The 18,195-nt window shown below is 35.5% G+C and overlaps 1 long non-coding RNA gene across 3 annotated transcripts; it reads right to left on the bottom strand.

The window, feature by feature from the left end:
- Positions 1-14,936: 14,936 nt before the first annotated feature.
- Positions 14,937-17,991, bottom strand: LOC121213691 (uncharacterized). Of its 3 annotated transcripts, none has more exons than XR_005909144.1 (2): positions 17,967-17,991; positions 14,937-15,220 (listed from the first exon to the last, which is right to left on the bottom strand). It is a non-coding gene; the product is annotated as an uncharacterized lncRNA (long non-coding RNA). The 3 variants fall into 3 exon arrangements; XR_005909143.1 differs by lacking the exon at positions 17,967-17,991 and adding an exon at positions 17,402-17,576; XR_005909145.1 differs by lacking the exon at positions 17,967-17,991 and adding an exon at positions 16,429-16,495.
- Positions 17,992-18,195: the final 204 nt, after the last annotated feature.

Raw genomic sequence — 18,195 nt, 5'->3', positions numbered from 1 at the left:
GTGAAAGTGAAATTGGTATGGTTTGAATAAGCATAGTATAACAATATAAGCATGTTAGTTGATTTGAGATTTTGGTATAAAATGGATTGGAATATTGTTGTAGTAATATGATTTGATTATGTGTAGTTGATAAGTTTTAAATTGGTATAATAGGTGATGATGAGCATGATGAATGTAGGTATTGAAATGGTATGTTTTTGTGTTAGTTTGATTGATTTGGCTGCATATTATTGCTAAGAATTGTGCCATTTGAATTTGAATTGATGCTTGAAGGTTTGGGTGGCAATTTGGCTTGGTACATAGCCTATTTTTGACCACTCGGGCAGAGACACGGACGTATTCTCGGTCATGTGTGACACACGGCTATGTTACACGGCCGTGTGTCCCCTGGTGTGGTTTTATATTTCAAGTCAATATGCTCCACATGGCCTCATACACGGGCGTGTGACTTAGCCGTGTGGCATAAGTCAGAATACCCTGCAGGTTTGGCACGGCCTAGCACACGGCTTGGCATACGGGTGTACTTGGAAAATTTTAGGGCACACGGGCTAGCCACAGGGGCGTGTGTGTTGGCCATGTGATTCAAGTCAGAGAGTTGCACGGGGCAGGACACAGGCTGGGACACGGCCATGTGATCCCTTTTCAAATGTCCACATGGTCGGTGACACAGGCGTGTCTGTTGGCCATGTGAGACACACGGCCTAACCACACGGGTGTGTGCCTCCTACTTTGAAGAATTTTTCTAAGTTTCATGAAAGTTTTAAAAGTATTTGGTTTAGTCCCGAGCCACTTCTATTGCATGTTTTGGGCCTTGTTGGCTCGTAATAGGGACAACATGATTGAGACTGAAGGATGAATGCATGAATTGCGAAAATGTATGCTAAATGAATGTTTAATTGTTTTATAAGTCCGATAATGCTCTGTATCCCTATTCCGGCGTTGAATACGGGTGAGGGGTGTTACCCGAAAGGTTAAGGCCTTACTTTAACAGCAATGTTGACAACTTTAAAAGTTCATATTTAAATTACACTTGCCACTAATTAAAAAATATTTTAAAAAATAATTTAAATAATACAAATTAATAAATAATTCATAAATTATTTTGAAAAATTAAATGAATTGTCGTCTCCTACTGCCCATATTAATCAAAGGAAAAACGAGTAAAATATATGCAATTACCAAGCCTAATTTTTGGAAATTTAGGTTGGTGGGAAAAACTTATTAAGATTGAAAGGCAAAGTATAAAATTCTTCAATCATATCGTATCCTCTAAATGAACTAAACTTAACGCACCATGGCATTCCTTTATCTTTCTTCGATTTCTCCACTCCTATCGTGTTGTCTAGGACCACCGCCACTGTCAATCCCACCATTATCGGTGGTGAGAACACAGTGTTCACGAATGCATTGAACTGCAAAAATCATTCACTTTATTTTACCCTCTTTTATCATTGAAGATTATGGGATTGGAGTTTTTCTAGAAAAAATAAAAACACTTACACAGGCTGCATCGGTGTGAGCAAGGCCATGATGGGATGGGTTCCAATATTGGTTGAAGAATTGAGGGATGGAAATCCCTAAAAAGTGTGATAATCCTGTTATGATAAGGTTTCTCGTGCAATTCATGTTTCTGAATTGTAGACACGATAATCTAATGGAACCTGCAATCAATAAAGCAACAATATTTTCATTAAGGTTACTAAGATTGGATAAACCAATATTTAGTCCTAAATGAAATAAATTTTTTTCATCTTAGTCCACATTTGTCTTTGACAAAATTGGGAAATTTTTCATGAACTTGGATTTGGATGATGTAACACTTTTAATTTACGATGCCATCACCTAAAATTTTAAAATCTAAAAAATACAAGAAATATATTAAAATATTAATTAAAAAATTAGGTGATGGCATAGCAGAATTTAACAATATCATTTTAGTATACTTTAATGGAATCTAAATTTAAGAATTAAATTTAGAAAAGTTATCAAGTTCTTAAACTAATATGACCTTTTATGGTAAAAAAAATTAAATCAGACTCGAATTTGGATTAGTCAAGTAAAGATCTATATGACACCCCAAACTCGATCGGGATGGTCTGACTCGAATTTCGAGAAATAGATTAGCCACCGAGGTGATTCTCCGAAAAAATACCACAAATCACACCAACCATCCAACTCACCATACATATTCAAAATATTTCATACACTAAAAGCATGCTTTTCTAAATCAAACTATAAGTCATATAACAAGCGAAGTAAGGCGTACCTGGATTTCGGTAAGCTCTACTAGCTGCAAAATGTCTCGTTAGTTCATATAGGCAGTATCATATAATTCAAACAGTAAATTCAGCCAAACAAGCAAACATGGAGATTAAAAAATCCCAAAATTTAAAATAGACAAAAAAATTCAATTACAACCCCGTAAAAAATTGTTTTTAAATTGTCTAAAATTATCTGAGTCCCATTCCAAGTCTCTAGCCTGGAAATATCCCACATTCCCTTCTTGGGGTTTTATAAGCTCGAAGCACATACTATAGAAAGAAAGTTTGTGTGATGGATCATTGAACTACTGCCCTCCTCATTATTGTAACACCCCAAATTTTATACTTCTGCTTCTTCAATTAATTGACACACAACTGTGTATCTGCTTCAGTGGTTAAGTGTTCTGAGTGTGTCTGAGAGGTCCCAAGTTCAAGCCTTGTCTTGGGAAAATTTTGGTATTTTTATAAAATAAGGCCTTAACCTTGCTCAGTAGGTTTATGTTTAGTTGTTTACAAAACATAGCAGAATGGACCTGTTGGTCCAGTGGTTAGGTGGACTGTTAGTTTACTGGAGGTTTTGAGTTTGAGTTCCTACGCGAGCATGGATGTATATTTTTGCTCAGCTAATGGACAGATTTATGGTGGAGTTAAAAGACTGAGGAAGTTATGAGTTAGTGGGATTGTGAGAGTAAAATTAAGGGGTAATTAGAATTTTGATTTGGTAGTTTTTGTTCCCCAAAAAATTCCCTCCTACCGATTTTTTTCCTCTCTTCCTTGTCCCACACCGTTTTCCTTTCTGCTGCAGTCCCATCTTTATTTCTTTCTATTACCAATCTCTAGTCTCAATTCTCTCGCTGTTTCCTTTCGGGTGTTGCTGGTAAGTGTAGATTATTGCAATTTTGGGTTTGAGTAATGGTTCTTCGTCTAACGAGAAATTAATGGTATTTAGGAGAAGCATGAGGAGCTGCTAGTCGCGATTTGGCATCCTAGTTGTACTGAGAGAATCATCGCTGTTGAGAGGTAACAACTTTCAATAGTTTATCGGTTGGCTGTCTTTTTGTGTTCGTGTATAAGAATTGATTTAAGTGACTGAATCGATATGATATTTCTCAACTTTAGGTCTGGTGACTTGGGAGTTGCATTTGCTGCGAAGACAAACCAAGGCAGGAAACGGGGTTCGGTGAAAAGATGAAAAACCTTACTGTCGATGCCACACGAGTGTGTCGTCGACCGTGTGGTAGGCCGTGTGATGGAACACGGGCGTGTAATTGACGAGCCAGGTCGTGCGTGCATGATACAGCTGTGCGATGGCCAGGTAGGCCGGGTTGGGGATGTTACATTTGGTGTTATCAGTGCCTAGTTTTCCTAAACTTGCACTGTGAAATTTTATGTTTGCATGCATGCATCAAAAAGGGGTATTTTGGGAAAAACTATGCCACAAGATTTTTGAAAATTTTATTTTTCTGTAGGAAATTAAATCTAAGATTACTGTTAAAAATTTAGATAAATTGTAAACTTTAGATTGTGAACATTTAGGAGGATAAATAATGCTTCAACTTTTGTTTGAAAATTGTAGATATATTTAAGATTTAAAAATTTCGAAAGATCACTATGAACACCCAAGGCAAACATGGTAGGGGTAGGCCAAGTAGATAAATGTAACACTCCTAACCCGTATCCGCCATCGGAATAGTGCTACGGAGAATTACCGGAGTTACATATTGAAATCAGGACTAAATTAGAAACATATAGAAATTTTAGGGAAAAGATGAAAATTTACAAACTACATGGGTTGCATGACCGTGCTACTTGGCCGTGTGTCTCACACGGCTGAGACACACACCTGTGTCTCTGCCAGTGTGGACGAAAAGAGGCTACTTTACAAGCCATTTTTCTCACCCTTTTCAACATGTACCTATGATCCCTATTTCACACATAAATAAGCCCTCAAAAAGCACCAAAATCATGCATAATCAAGCCAAACACAAATGGTATAAGAACATCCAACCAATATTCTGAAAGGTACCTCAAATGACAACATTAAAACATGTATAACCATGTACTAAATTTGGCCAAAATAATTGATTAACTTCTGACTAAGTTTGTATCATTACACAATATGTAAATCACTTACCAAAACATACCATTTGGTACCAACTGTACCATATAATCATTAGCATCAAAATACATATATTGTAACACCCCAAACCTGGCCCAAACGTTATGGCCGGATCCGACGTGTCACATTGAAGTTTTTAAGAAAACCCATGCCTCTTTCAACGTCCTTCTTAGTGTTTTAAAAGATAGTCTTTGCTAAGTTAATAAAGTGAATGGAAGCTGTGCACCAGGTAGGTATCCGAAATAGAGGAGGTGAGCCATGAAGGTTGCTTAAGTACCAAGCCCCTGATTTGATCCAATGCTAGACATGCCCACAACCATTTCCACACTTTGGTACGAGGTTAGGTTTTGAGAAAAACGAGTTGGAATTCATTTAAGTAGATATTTTTGATAAACCGATTAATTATATTGTTGCGTTATTTTGAAAACAATTATCATTTTGGAAACGCGCCCTAAGTCTAACCCATTTTGGATTGTTATAAGTAAAATATAGGGTATAAAATAAAATAATCCCAGAAAAATAATTAAAATTGCCTTATTACAACCCAAAACCAAATAATAATATTAACTAAGATAAAACTTATAAAAAAAATAAACCGGTTACTTATTGCAATTAAAAGAAACAGAAACAGTAGTGTGCCCATCTCCGAGTCCCTCGTAGCTCCAAACCATCTAAGCTTAGGGATTACCTGCACAGTTAGAAATGGGGTGAGTTTACAAAAACTCAGTGTGTAATCCCCAACAATAAACAAACAGTGAATAACACAGTGTCACTACAATCTGGGCCAAAGCCCTATTCAATAATAGTACAGTCTGGACCTTAGCCCTTAAACAGTAGCAGTATGGGCCTAAGCCCTAATTCAGTCTCGACATATACTGGGCCGAAGCCTTTTCATAAATCATATCACTGGGCCGAAGCCTTTTTATAAATCATATCACTGGCCGAAGCCTTTACTATAAGCGGTATGGCCCATAGGCCCATTTCAATATCACATGTAATATCAATGAATGTATGCAAGCCCATTTGGGGAGACTACTCAACCCACCATCCGCTACTCTCCACTCGTACCAACCAACATACAATGTGGGAAATAACTCAACCCACCCAACCAAACTCTCCGCTGGCAGCATAGCTGCTTTATCATATAACTGGAGGCCTAGCCTCTTTTAATAACTGGGGCAAAGCCCTTTTTGATAAACTGGGGCAAAGCCCTTTTCGGTAAACTGGGGCATAGCCATTTTAGCACTTCCTCCATTTATAAAACCCAACCCATGCAACATGTCATGTATGCAGAATGTCATGCCCATATTTGAATCAAACAATCACAGTCAAGTCATTCATATCACCAACATATATTCACAATCAAATCCATCAACCACACAGTCCAAGTCAGTCACTTGCCCACAAGGGCAAAATAGTCATTTTTCATATTATAAGGGTAATTTCGTAATTTTACCAAATATCAGGGTTTTCCATGTTCATTAACAATTATCAATATTCCGAGTGTTTAAACAATGATCTTTAACCCACTTTATCAAATTCGGGCTTTTGGGCCCAAAACCCCTAATGGGCCCTACGAATGCTGATTTAGCCCACTAAGCCTGCTTAATCCAAATTTTACAACAATACTAACCGTGTTAACATGCAACTTTTCTAGATTCCATTTTCTATCAGTTTTACCCAAATGGGCCCGAAAGCCCATTTGGCCCAATTCCTGCCCATTGAGGCCCAACTTACCATCGTGCACAAAATTGAGTTCTTACCCGTTCCATCGATCCAAACATCGATCTTATCGTATTTATCGCATCTATACCCACACGCAACATTACAAGTTCCCGAAATGCCGCTATTTTAGCATTTCAGCTTCTCAGCAGATATTAATCTAAGCTACTACGAGGGTTAGTACACACCTGTTATGGGTTGAAGTTGAAACGTTTCCATAATCAATCACCTACGATAACCACCACCTGTCACTCAAACTTAACTAATCCAATATCAATATATGTAAATCCTAAGCACATCAGTCATATGAAACATAAGAGCATATTCGTCATTTTACCATACAAGGGTATTACGGTCAGTTTACCCTACAGGGGCTTTACGGTCTTTTTACCTATTAGGGGTATTTTAGTCATCTCATCCTACAAGGGTGTTTTGGTAAATCTACAAACCAAGGGTATTTCAGTAATTTTGTAAACCAATGGTATTTCTATAATTTTTAGAAAGTCAAGGGTATTTCTGTAATTTTGTAAATTAGGGGTATTTTGGTAATTTCACAAACTAGTGGTATTTCGGTAATTTTACAAATTAGGGGTATTTTGGTAATTTTACAAACTAGGGGTATGTTGGTAATTCTATCCTACAGAGGTATTTCAGTAATTTCACAATCGAGGGTAAAACGGTAATTTTGTAAACTGAGGGTAAAATGGTAATTTTGTAAATCGAGGGTAAAACGATAATTCTGTAAATTGAGGGTAAAATGGCAATTCTATAAATTGAGGGTAAAACGGTAATTTTGTAAATCGAGGGTGAAACGTTAATTCTATAAATCGAGGGTAAAATGGTAATTCTACAAATCGAGGGCATTTCAGTAATATGGTAAACTAAAGTATTCTAAACAGGGATAACAATACGAATGGGCCTAAAGCTTATTCTCGGCCCAAATGGGCCCACACGCTCGTGTGGCCCTTTTAGCCCAAATCTAGCCACAAATATGAGATTCACCTAGCCTAGTCCAATATTTACTACACAATCAAACAACTTATCCAATTAGGCCCGTAGGCCCATTAGGCCCACATGACCCCTTTCGGCCATTCACAGCCCGAAGTAGCCATCCTACAGCTAGAGTAGCGAGAAAATACACACCTGATAGGAGACTGGAGTTAATCCACGCTCTGAGCACTCTTAGTCGACGCCCAACCCAAACGAGCACGCCATACAGCGAAAGGGATCAGCCAAGAAAGGTACCTTTACTCTCCTCATGGTTCTCTCTATTTAAAGCCACCTTCGCATCCACTGTTATGTTAGCTTCCCGATGTGGGATCCTTCCAACATCAGAGTTTAAATTCAACACCAACTCTTGCCGCCCCCTGTTAGCAAAATAAATGCTCTTTGATTGCCATGAGTTTCGAACCCTGGACCTCCTTGCCAACTCTATGACGCCACCTTGCCACTTCACCACAAGCTCTTTTTGTGTCATATTTTATCCCCAATTAATTATAAGGTCTAAAGGCCAAAATCCAGGTTCCTTTAAAAAAAATAGAATAAATTGCAAGAGCCAAGGCTTGAACCCAAGCTCCTATACAACCTTAATTACGCCACTTCCACTAGACCACATTGCTCCTTGTGTCATTTATTTAACACAATAATTTAAAAGGCCCTCATCCAAGCATCCAGGTTTTTTTCACTTAATACCAAAATTTTTGCTAAAGCCCAAGTTTGAACCCAAGATTTCTCCAACACTTCTCAAAGCCATTAACCACTAAAGCAAACATTTAATTGTTTCATTTCATTGCACAATTAAATACCTATATAAAACCTCCTTACGGACCCCCACTCAAGGCCCAATACTTCTAAGCCCAAATTCAGGGTGTTACATATATGCTTACTATGGCAAAACACCAATTCACAACAAGTTATATGTCATATTTAATATGCACATTCAACTACTTTTCTATCTACCATCATTCAACCATAACAAGTCATACATCAACCATTACAAGGCTACTTACATACACCTTATAATATATATATCATTTTATCAACACAAGGCCAAAAATGCAAACTAACCAAATAGTCATTTCCACAACCAAAACAGATAGGCTAACATTAGCCAAAATACCAATACATGCCATTATAACCTTAACCAAGATATCAAAATCTATTGATATAATCGCTAGATATTGTGATAAATCTCTGACAAGCTTTCAACCCGATCGAGTTTCCGATAATATGAAAAGTAAAGAAAAATAACTACGTAAGCAATGAATGCTTACTAAGCTCGTATAAACTTTAATCATATCTATCCATTTCAAATATGAGATTTATTCAATTCAAGAATAATCATATACCAATACCACATGATTCATGAAACCAAATTCAACAATTCACAAATTGAATAATTCCACAGCATCACTTATACCTATCATCCCTAACAAAGTAAGATTTTATAAAAACTCTAAGTCTCTTTCAATTTTCTTCCTTTCGTTTGCATGTCATTACTTTCCTTTACATTTAATTTATTTAGCTTAATTAACATCATCAATTCAACTCATCATTCCCTTTTTCATCATTTATTTCATATGCATAATACACAATACACAAGCATATCATCAACCATAGCCACAATATTGTTACATATTCATTCCCACAATGATCATGAGCTCACAATTTCATGGATTTCATACTCAATTGAATTTTTGTACATACCTGTACCAATACATGAATATCTCTCATCATTTCTTATCTTCGATATACCCGTTGAACCATTTAGAATAAAATTAGGACACTCGGGAGTCTCACACCTTAAGAGCCAATATCATGGCCTGAAGCCAACTCAATGCATCTCGCACCCGAAGTGCCAATATCATGGCCTGAATCCAACTCAATGTAACCCCTAATGACATGTTCGTATCCTAATCTATTCCTAAGCTTCAAACGGGACTCGATAGTCATCGTCGTGTGTTGCTGAATTTCCCTCGTTCATTATAAGCCAATTTGTATAATAACATATATATATCGATTCATTTTCAATAAAATTTCATATAATAACGTTCAATTTAATCAACAACATACATAGTATAGTTCATACGAACTTACCTGGCTAAATTGTAGAAATACCAAAGTTCAAGGGCATTTTTGTAATTTTCCATTTTCCTTGAATTTCCACCCGATCATGATCTAAATTAATAGTTTCATTCAATATATTAATTTCTATAATAAAATAATTCATTTCATACAATTTGGTCATTTTTTAAATTTTTTACAAAATTACCCCTAAAGTTTTACTTTTATTCAATTTAGTCCCTGAGCACAAAACATGTAAATTAACCATTTTTACCCATAATTGTGCCTATCCGAATGTTCATGGTATCAAAGAAACCCATTCATGCAACAATTTCACATTCAATTCTTGTACTTATATCAATTTAACAGTTTAGTCCTTCATTGGTAAATTCATCAAAAATCACTTAACAAAATACTTTTAAATATCAATAAACATTCTAAATTCATCATTTAACATCTAAAACCACAAGGTTCATCAATGGAAGCATTCAAAATCTTTAACAGTTTCAAAATCGAAGGTACAAGCTAGCTGGACCTAGTTGCAACGATCTAAAAAACATAAAAATTACAAGAAAATGATAGTTTAAGGGCTTACATGCAAGGAATTTGCCTATTTGAAATTTTCCAGCATCCATGGCTTCTTTCTTGCTGAAATTTTTGATTAAGGAAGAAAAATAAAGATGAAAGCATTATGTTTTCTTTATTTATTCATTTACTACTTAATTAACATTTTACCCTTACCTAACTTTAAAAAATACACTAATGCGAAACCATGCACATCCACTATCACCTTTAATTGTCTATTTAATATATAAGGACTTCCACTTTAAAGTTTTATAGCTATTCAATACCTTTAGCTTATAGAAGACAACTTTTGTACTTTATGCGATTTAGTCCTTTTTGCTTAATTAACTATGGAAACAATAAAATTTTTTAACAAAACTTTATACCACCTTAGTTACACTCTATAAATATTTATAAAAATATTTAAGGCTCTTTTTATAGAAACGAGGTCCTGATACCTCATTTTCTAAAACCACTTGACCTTAGGGTCATACCACTTGAACTTAATAAATCGTTTATAAAATAAAAATCACAATATGAAAAAACTTTTTAAAATCAAAATTAACTCGTAAATATTAAATATAATATTTATAAACTTACTTATCGAATTTGATGGCCTCGAAACCACTGTTTCTGATACCACTGAAAAATGGGTTGTTACAACGTAGGGTTGCACCTATAGAGTTACCCATTGTTTAGGGAGAAAACCCAATACCATAGGAGGACTTTTTTGAGAATGAAAATGGTGGTGACACGAACACCCAGATGACGTTGAGGGTTTTACAAAGGGTTGCTGGAGCCCTAACTAGATCGAGGAGCCAGGGATCCGTCGTAGAGAGGCTCCGAATGAATGGGTTAGAAATGTTCAAAGGCTTTGCTCAAGCAAATCCAACGGTGGCTGAGTACTAGATAGAGTCGATGGAGAGAATTGTGAAGGATTTATACTGTACTCCAGAGTAGAAGTTGAAGAGCGCTATGTCCTCGCTATGAGATGAGGCATATCGTTGGTGGTAGTTTGCCATAAGAGGTACGCAAGTTGACCGCATAAATTGAGAATACTTTCAAGAGGCCTTCTAGAAAAAGTATGTGGGCATTAGCTATACGGAGGCTCGTAGGCTCAAATTTATCGAGCTAAAATAAGAAGACAAGTCCGTGGTAGAATATGAGACTGAATTCTTAAGGCTCAGGGGATATGCTTAAAGTATGGTCACCATGAAGCAGGATAAATGATTGAAGTTCAAAAATGGAATACGTTTCGACCTTAAGATTGAAGTTGCTCCACATTAAGAATGGGTGTTTTAGACCCTAGTGGAGAAAGCCAAAATAGTGGAAGAGATTAAATTAGTGAATCACGAAAAACGAGAGAAAAGTAAGGTCCCGATTAAAAAAATTTCGATTCCACAACTTTCATCATGTAAAACGAGCTAGAGAGGTAGACCGCAAACAAAGGGCATGATAACTAGCTCTAGGGGTAAGGTTTACCACTATAAATATTGTGGAAAGTGCCACCCAGGAGATTTTTTAAAGAAAATGGATGCTTTTTTGAAATATTAATTAATGGAGGATTTGATGAAAGATTGTTCTCACTCGAGTAATCAAGCACAAACTTTGACCCAAAATTAGGGAGCGGGCTAGGTACCTCTGAGGGACCGTTGGCAAAATAGGGCTGCAAATACTGTAGTAACAGGAACAATTAGAACCAAGGCTAGGCAACCAACCCTTATTTAACATCGTTAGGGGTCGTGAGGAGAGGGATGCGTCAGATGTCATCACACTTATTTTTACCATTAATTCAATCTCATACTTTGCCTTAATTGAAATAAGATCTACCCATTCGTATGTTGCATGTAATATATCTGATAAATTAGGTGTTGTGGTAGAGGAACCCATTATTGATGTAACCATAGTAAGCCCCTTAGGATAGTCAGTTATTGTAAATAAAGTCTATAGGAGATATCCATTGGAGGTTTAAGGGGTAGTGTTTCCAGTAGACCTTACAGAGTTACCTTTTATGGAGTTTAATTTAATTATAGGTATGGATTGGTTATCAGAATAGTAGTTCCCTTCTGGGTTGTTACAACCTATCAAAATACCTTAGTGGAAGTGGAAGCGAATAGCGATGGACTTTGTCAGTGGGTTTATAATAGCCCGTTTTTGGTAAAAGCAGAACAGAGGTTTTGGGATCACAAATCTAAGGTCAAAATGTTTATTTTATTATTATTTTAATGCTTACAGCATGATTGAATGATTGTGTAAAAATTTCGTTTAGAAATTTAATCGTTTGATTAGTTAATTTGATAAAAAATGACTAAATTGCGCAAGGTGAAAAATTAGAATTTTATAAGTAAAAGGTATCAATTTGCTATGAAAGTTAGAAGTGAGTGGCCTTAAATGGTAATTAAACCATTTGGAACTTGAGTGGACACTCTTGGACAAAGTTAGGTGAATGTTAAAGGTTATTATTCAAGGTTAAAATAGCAAATTGGTAATTATATGTTAGTAAATTAATAAAGAAACAAAATGGTTATCATCTTTCTTCATTTCCTAGCCGAAATTAATCTAAGAAAAACATCCATGGAAGCTTGAACATTCGGCCAAGCTTGTATAGCTAATTAAGGTATGGTTTTTGTCCCGTTTTTAATTATTCCTATGTTTTTGAGATCGTTACAGCTTAGTCGAGCTAGCCCAAGGGCTAATTTGCATAATTGTTAAAGATTTAAGATGTTTTCATTGATGAATAAGCATATATTTTGATGTTTGAAGATAGATTATGAATGCTTGTTATTAGATATACAAGTTTCGTTAAGTGATTTTTGAGAAAAATGCAAAATAGGGATTAAATTGAGAAATGTGGAAACTTTGTGGTTAAAATGTGAAATAAATGAAAAATATGGGCTTCTAGGGACTTAATTGAAATTCGGCTAGCATGGGTTTTGGTTGGATTGCATGAATTTGTGATTTTATGAAATAAGGACTAAATTGTAAAAGATGTGAAATATTAGGGGCAATTGTGTAAAAATGCCTTAAATTGAATTTTGGATTAAATTGAATAGAGATATTATTAAATAAGTTAATTTTGATTATATTTAGATCAAGAAAGGTGAAATACGGGCTTAGATCAAGGAAAGAACAAAGTTACAGAATAGTTGACTCCTTTCGTCGTTTTATCATCGAAGGTAAGTTCGTATGTAATAAGCATTGTTATAATTATGCTTTAAATTCTTTGATTTGCATAAATTGTATATATGAGATTACAGTCGTGTTTGATGGCGATTGGCTAATAATGTGCACTTGGTGTGCGAGATTGAAAATAATTTCGACTATAGATGTATTGGCACTTAGTGTGCGAGACCGAAATAGCTTTGGCTATATTTACATTTTGACACTTAGTGCGTGTAATTGAGACAATTTCGGCTATATACATATGCATTGGCACTTAATGTGCTAGATCGATATTGCTTCAACTATCTATTTGGCACTTGTCGTGCGAGTATCCCGAGTATCCAATAATAATATTCCGAATGGTTCAAAGGGTGCGTCAAATATGTAGATGAGTATGAGTTGATATGGATTGGTATAGGTATGTACATGAATCGTATAAACATTAAAATAAGGAGGTTATGAAAGTGATAACTAGTCTTGTGAAAGAAATTGTGGTAGGATGATAATGACATATGTGACTTGTATATTATGTTTTATTTGTTTAAAATTATGAACATTTGATAAGTTGATTTTAAATGCTATATGAACTTACTAAGCTATAAAGCTTACTATGTGTATTTCTCTATGTTTTATAGTGATTACAAAGCTAGCTCGGATTTGGGGACTGTCGGAGATTGTTTCACACTATCCAACCATCACTTGGCACCTTTGAAATTAAGTTTTGGGTCATATGGCATGTATAGGGACTTTGGTCAATATGACATATGTTTTGTTTGTGATTCTAGCCATTTGAATTGGCTTGTAAATGTCTAAGGTTTGGTCTATATATCTGTATAGCCATGTGAGTTGGCTTATAATGGTGAATTTGATGATGTATATAAGTGTGCAAATTGTTTGAGTTTGGTAACTGCCTTTTAAATGCTAGTTATGATGCTAAGAGATGCTTGTCGAAAATGGATATAGTGAATGTCAAATGGTTGAGAAATTGGTAAATAGTATGCTTATGAGTTTAGGTAATTTGACGCATGTTTGAAAATGACCATATTGATGAATGAAAAGGGTAAATTTTGGTATGTAATTGAATTGCTTATTGTGGTAAGGTGAGTCTTGTATTTTTTGGTTTGGAAATGGTATAAATAATGTTTGATTGAGGTTGATGATATGTTTTAATATGCCATGTTTTGTGCCATTTGAGATTTGGTATAGGTGTGCACAAGTTTGGGTGGCAAATTGGCTTGGTAAATAGCTTAGTTTTGTCCACATGGGCGTGTGTCTTAGCCGTGTATGACACAAGGTTATGTTACAAGGTCGTGTGTCCCTTAGTGTTGATTTAGAAACCAAGTCAGTATGCTCCACACGGCCTCACACATGGGCATGTGACTTGGCCATGTGGCATAAGTCAGTATACCTTACAGGTTTGGCATGGCCTAGTACACGGCCTAGCACACGGGCGTGTATGGCCATTTTTAGGGCACACGGGCTAGCCACACGGGTGTGTGTGTTGGCCAAGTGACCCAAGTCAGTGAGTTAAACGAGGTAGGACACGGGCTAGGACACGACCATGTGATCCCATTTTGAATGTCCATATGGCTTGTAACACGGGCGTGTTTGTTGGCCGTGTGAGACACGGCTGGGCCACACAGGCTTGTGTCCTCTATTTTGAGAAATTTTCCATCTGACGCCGAAACAGGGTACGAGGTATTACCGGACTTAAGTACTTGCAATCATTTAAAACTAAGACATAAAATTTCATCAAATTTTAAACTTTTCAAACATATATAATTTGTCCCTTAAAAGGGCCTACGAGGCCCAAAACAATCATTGAAATTGGTTTGGAAACAAACCGAAATCTTTCAGACACTTAGTAATTTTTTTACCAAAGCAGGGTCACACGCCCGTGTCTAGACCCCGTGTAAAAATTAGCTAGCTATTGACTTGCTCACACGGTTAGACCACACACCCGTGTGGTGGCCGTGTTCTTCACACGGCTGAGACACACGGCCGTGTCTCAAGCCCATGTGTATCATATGCTATTTTCCAAGCCCTTTTTGTGTTCTTAACTTAGCCACACCAAGATATTTATCTATGCATACATAAAATAGGTTTACATAACTTTAACCATTATGAGCCAAATCTTATAGCTATATACAATGAAGCAAAATGAGCCTATACATTGGGCTAAATCATAATATTACCTAATATCAATAACTTATTATCTATACATGCCACTTATTTGACAATAAATAAGAATTACCATTATTCTAATTTGATAAACTAATAGTGTGATGATACTTCCGACGATCTCCAACCCCGAGCCAACCTGACAACACTAAGAGAAATGGAAAAATGGTGTAAGCTTAAAAGCTTAGTAAGTTGGAATATTAATAATAATAAGCAATTTAATTAACAATATTATCCCATTCCTCAATAAATATGCTCAAGAAAATAGAATCATTAATCACATGATTTCATCTTTTTACACAAGATCAGCTAAGACTGTTTTCCTGAATCATAGTTACTAAATTATTTATATCTGGAGCTACGAAACTCTGAATTAAGTTCCGTTAATTTTCCATGAAACGAGACTTATTTTCCTTTCTTCCATAAAATTTCCAAAATTTTTGGATAAGCCAAATAGTACATTTTATTCCTCAAAGTTACCCCTGATTCATTGTCTAACAGTTCCGACCCTTCTGTACTAAAGTTCAATTATCTCATAGTACAAGACTTGAATAATGTTCTCGTCTATTTCTCTTGAAACTAGACTCATATTTATACTTACAAATATTTTTCTAGAATTTTTGGTTGGGTCAATTAGTACAGTTTATTAGTTAAAGTCTCCCCTATTTCAGGGTATGACCACTTTGACCCCTGTACACTACGAACCGAATTTCTTCCTGTACAGAATTCCAACGACCATGCCGTTTATTTCCCCTAAAAATAGACTCAATAAGGAATCCATGAATGTAAGGTATGACTCTTAATAATTTTTTTTCAATTTTTGGTGAATTTCTAAAGTCAGAACAGGGGATCTCGAATTCATTCAGACCCTGTTTCACAAGAATTCAAATATCACACAATATGGAATTCTTTTTCTTCTCCTGTTTCTTTCATGTTTTAATCTCATATTTTATTCTGCCTCTAACTCATTTTTCACTATTTTTAGTGTATTTTCAAAGTTACACTACTGCAGTAACTCAATCCTGTCAAGGCTAAATTACTCATTCATATTTTCGATATACCCGTTGAACTATTTGGAATAAAAATTGGATACTCGGGAATCTCGCACACTAAGTGCCAATATCATGGCCCGAAGCCAAATCAATGTAACTTTAATGACATGCCCTTTGTATCCTAATTTATTCATAAGGTTCAACAGGAATTTCCAATGCCAAATTTTCATAAAATATTTCCGTACAATCATAATCATCAACAATTCAATTATACAGCATTAAATCTCAATTATAATAATGCTTATTAACAAGCTCATACATACATGTACATACCTGTACCGATCCATAACAAAATCATACTTACACGAAATGTCGCTGCACAATCGATGTCTTGCACGCTAAGTGCTATACCGGATGTTTCGCACACTAAATGCCATCCTCGATACTTCGCACACTAAGTGTCATTTCGGATGTTTCACACACTAAGTGTCATCATCAATACTTCATACACTGTGTCATTTCGGATGTCTTGCACACTAAGTGCCATCCTTAATACTTCGCACACTAAGTGTCATTCGTTTGGTCGATAAATCATTAATCATTAAAATACTCATAAATATTCCATTTATATGATTCCAACGCATTAAATGCTCAATATAATAATACTTAATACGTACGAACTTACTTGTTTATAACCTTGCCACATCCCAGTCACTTAATGAACACATCATTCACATAACCAAGTTCCTGCACTTATTCCTCACAAAACTCACAAAGCAGTACATAGTAAGTTTCCTGTTGAACACTTCGGATCAATACTCGATACTTGGTGTTTCAGCACATAGCTCCACCCATCATATAGTTCGACTCTCTTGTACACATGGTGAACACTTAGTACCACCCATGTGACCTAGCCAGTTTATCTCGTAGCTCTCTTGTCTACATGGTGTCCTTCACCTGGAACCACGCATGCGACCTAGCTACATATATCCCGTAGCTCTCTTGTCTACATGGTGTACACATAGTATCACCCATGCGACCTAGCTACATTATAATGTCTCGTAGCTTTCTTGTACACATGATGTGCACTCAGCACCATACATGTGACCTAGCTACGTACCATCTGTATCATTCAATCTTTCTGAAGGTTCAAGCGGGATTTCTCTCTCTTTTCCAACAATTTCACCAATCAAGTAATTATCAACAAACATATTTCCAATATTATTATAAAATATCATAATACAAGTAAAATTGATGTATTACTTACATATAAAATTACATCTCATTTAATATCAAGGCAATAACATTATTGCAGTATTATTATCATACCAACTTACCTCAAATGCCGAAACGGCTAACTTTCCTGACTTAGCACACAACTTTGTTCTTCCTTGATCTTAATCCAAAATTTCATGTTTTCTTGATCTAACATGTCAAATAACACTTATTTAACACATTTTATCAACACACTAACCAATTCAATTCATATATCAAAATTTGGAAAATTTACAATTATGCCTCCTAACTTTTCAAAAATTACACTTTTACCCCTAGGCTCGTAAAATAATTTTTTATTCAATTTATATAAGGTTTAAGACATGCTGAACATTTTTCTCTTCTATGGCAACTCCAAATTTTCACTAATTCACACACTTATGACCAATTTATAACTTTTACAATTTAACCCCTTTTTGACATTTTTACCGAAATTCATTGAATAAAACTCATATTTAACACATCAAACATTCATTATCCACTATAAATCATCAAAACACAACCATATCATGAATGGGTAAATTTTTAAACTCTAATTTCTCTTCAATCAATTGGTAGAAATAGAAAATTTAAGCTTCGGGGATCTCAAAAATACGAAAATCATTAAAAACGGGACAAAAACCGTACCTATATAAGCCATAGAAGTTTGGCCGAATGGAGCTCATCCATGGCTTCCATTTTCGGTTCTTTCCCACGATTGAAGAAGAAAGAATGGAAAAAAATGATAGCTTTTCTCATTTTTGTCTTATTAGGTTATTTTAATTAATTTACAAAATTACCCTTTTTATTTCAACCAAATTTCAAAAATACCAAACAAATATCCATTCACTAACTTATTAAAGGAATAATTATCACA

Source organism: Gossypium hirsutum, chromosome A02, assembly GCF_007990345.1.
Source record: "Gossypium hirsutum isolate 1008001.06 chromosome A02, Gossypium_hirsutum_v2.1, whole genome shotgun sequence".
NCBI lineage: Eukaryota > Viridiplantae > Streptophyta > Magnoliopsida > Malvales > Malvaceae > Gossypium > Gossypium hirsutum.
The sequence above is the reverse complement of the archived record's forward strand: the minus strand, read 5'-3'. Positions and strand labels throughout refer to the sequence as shown.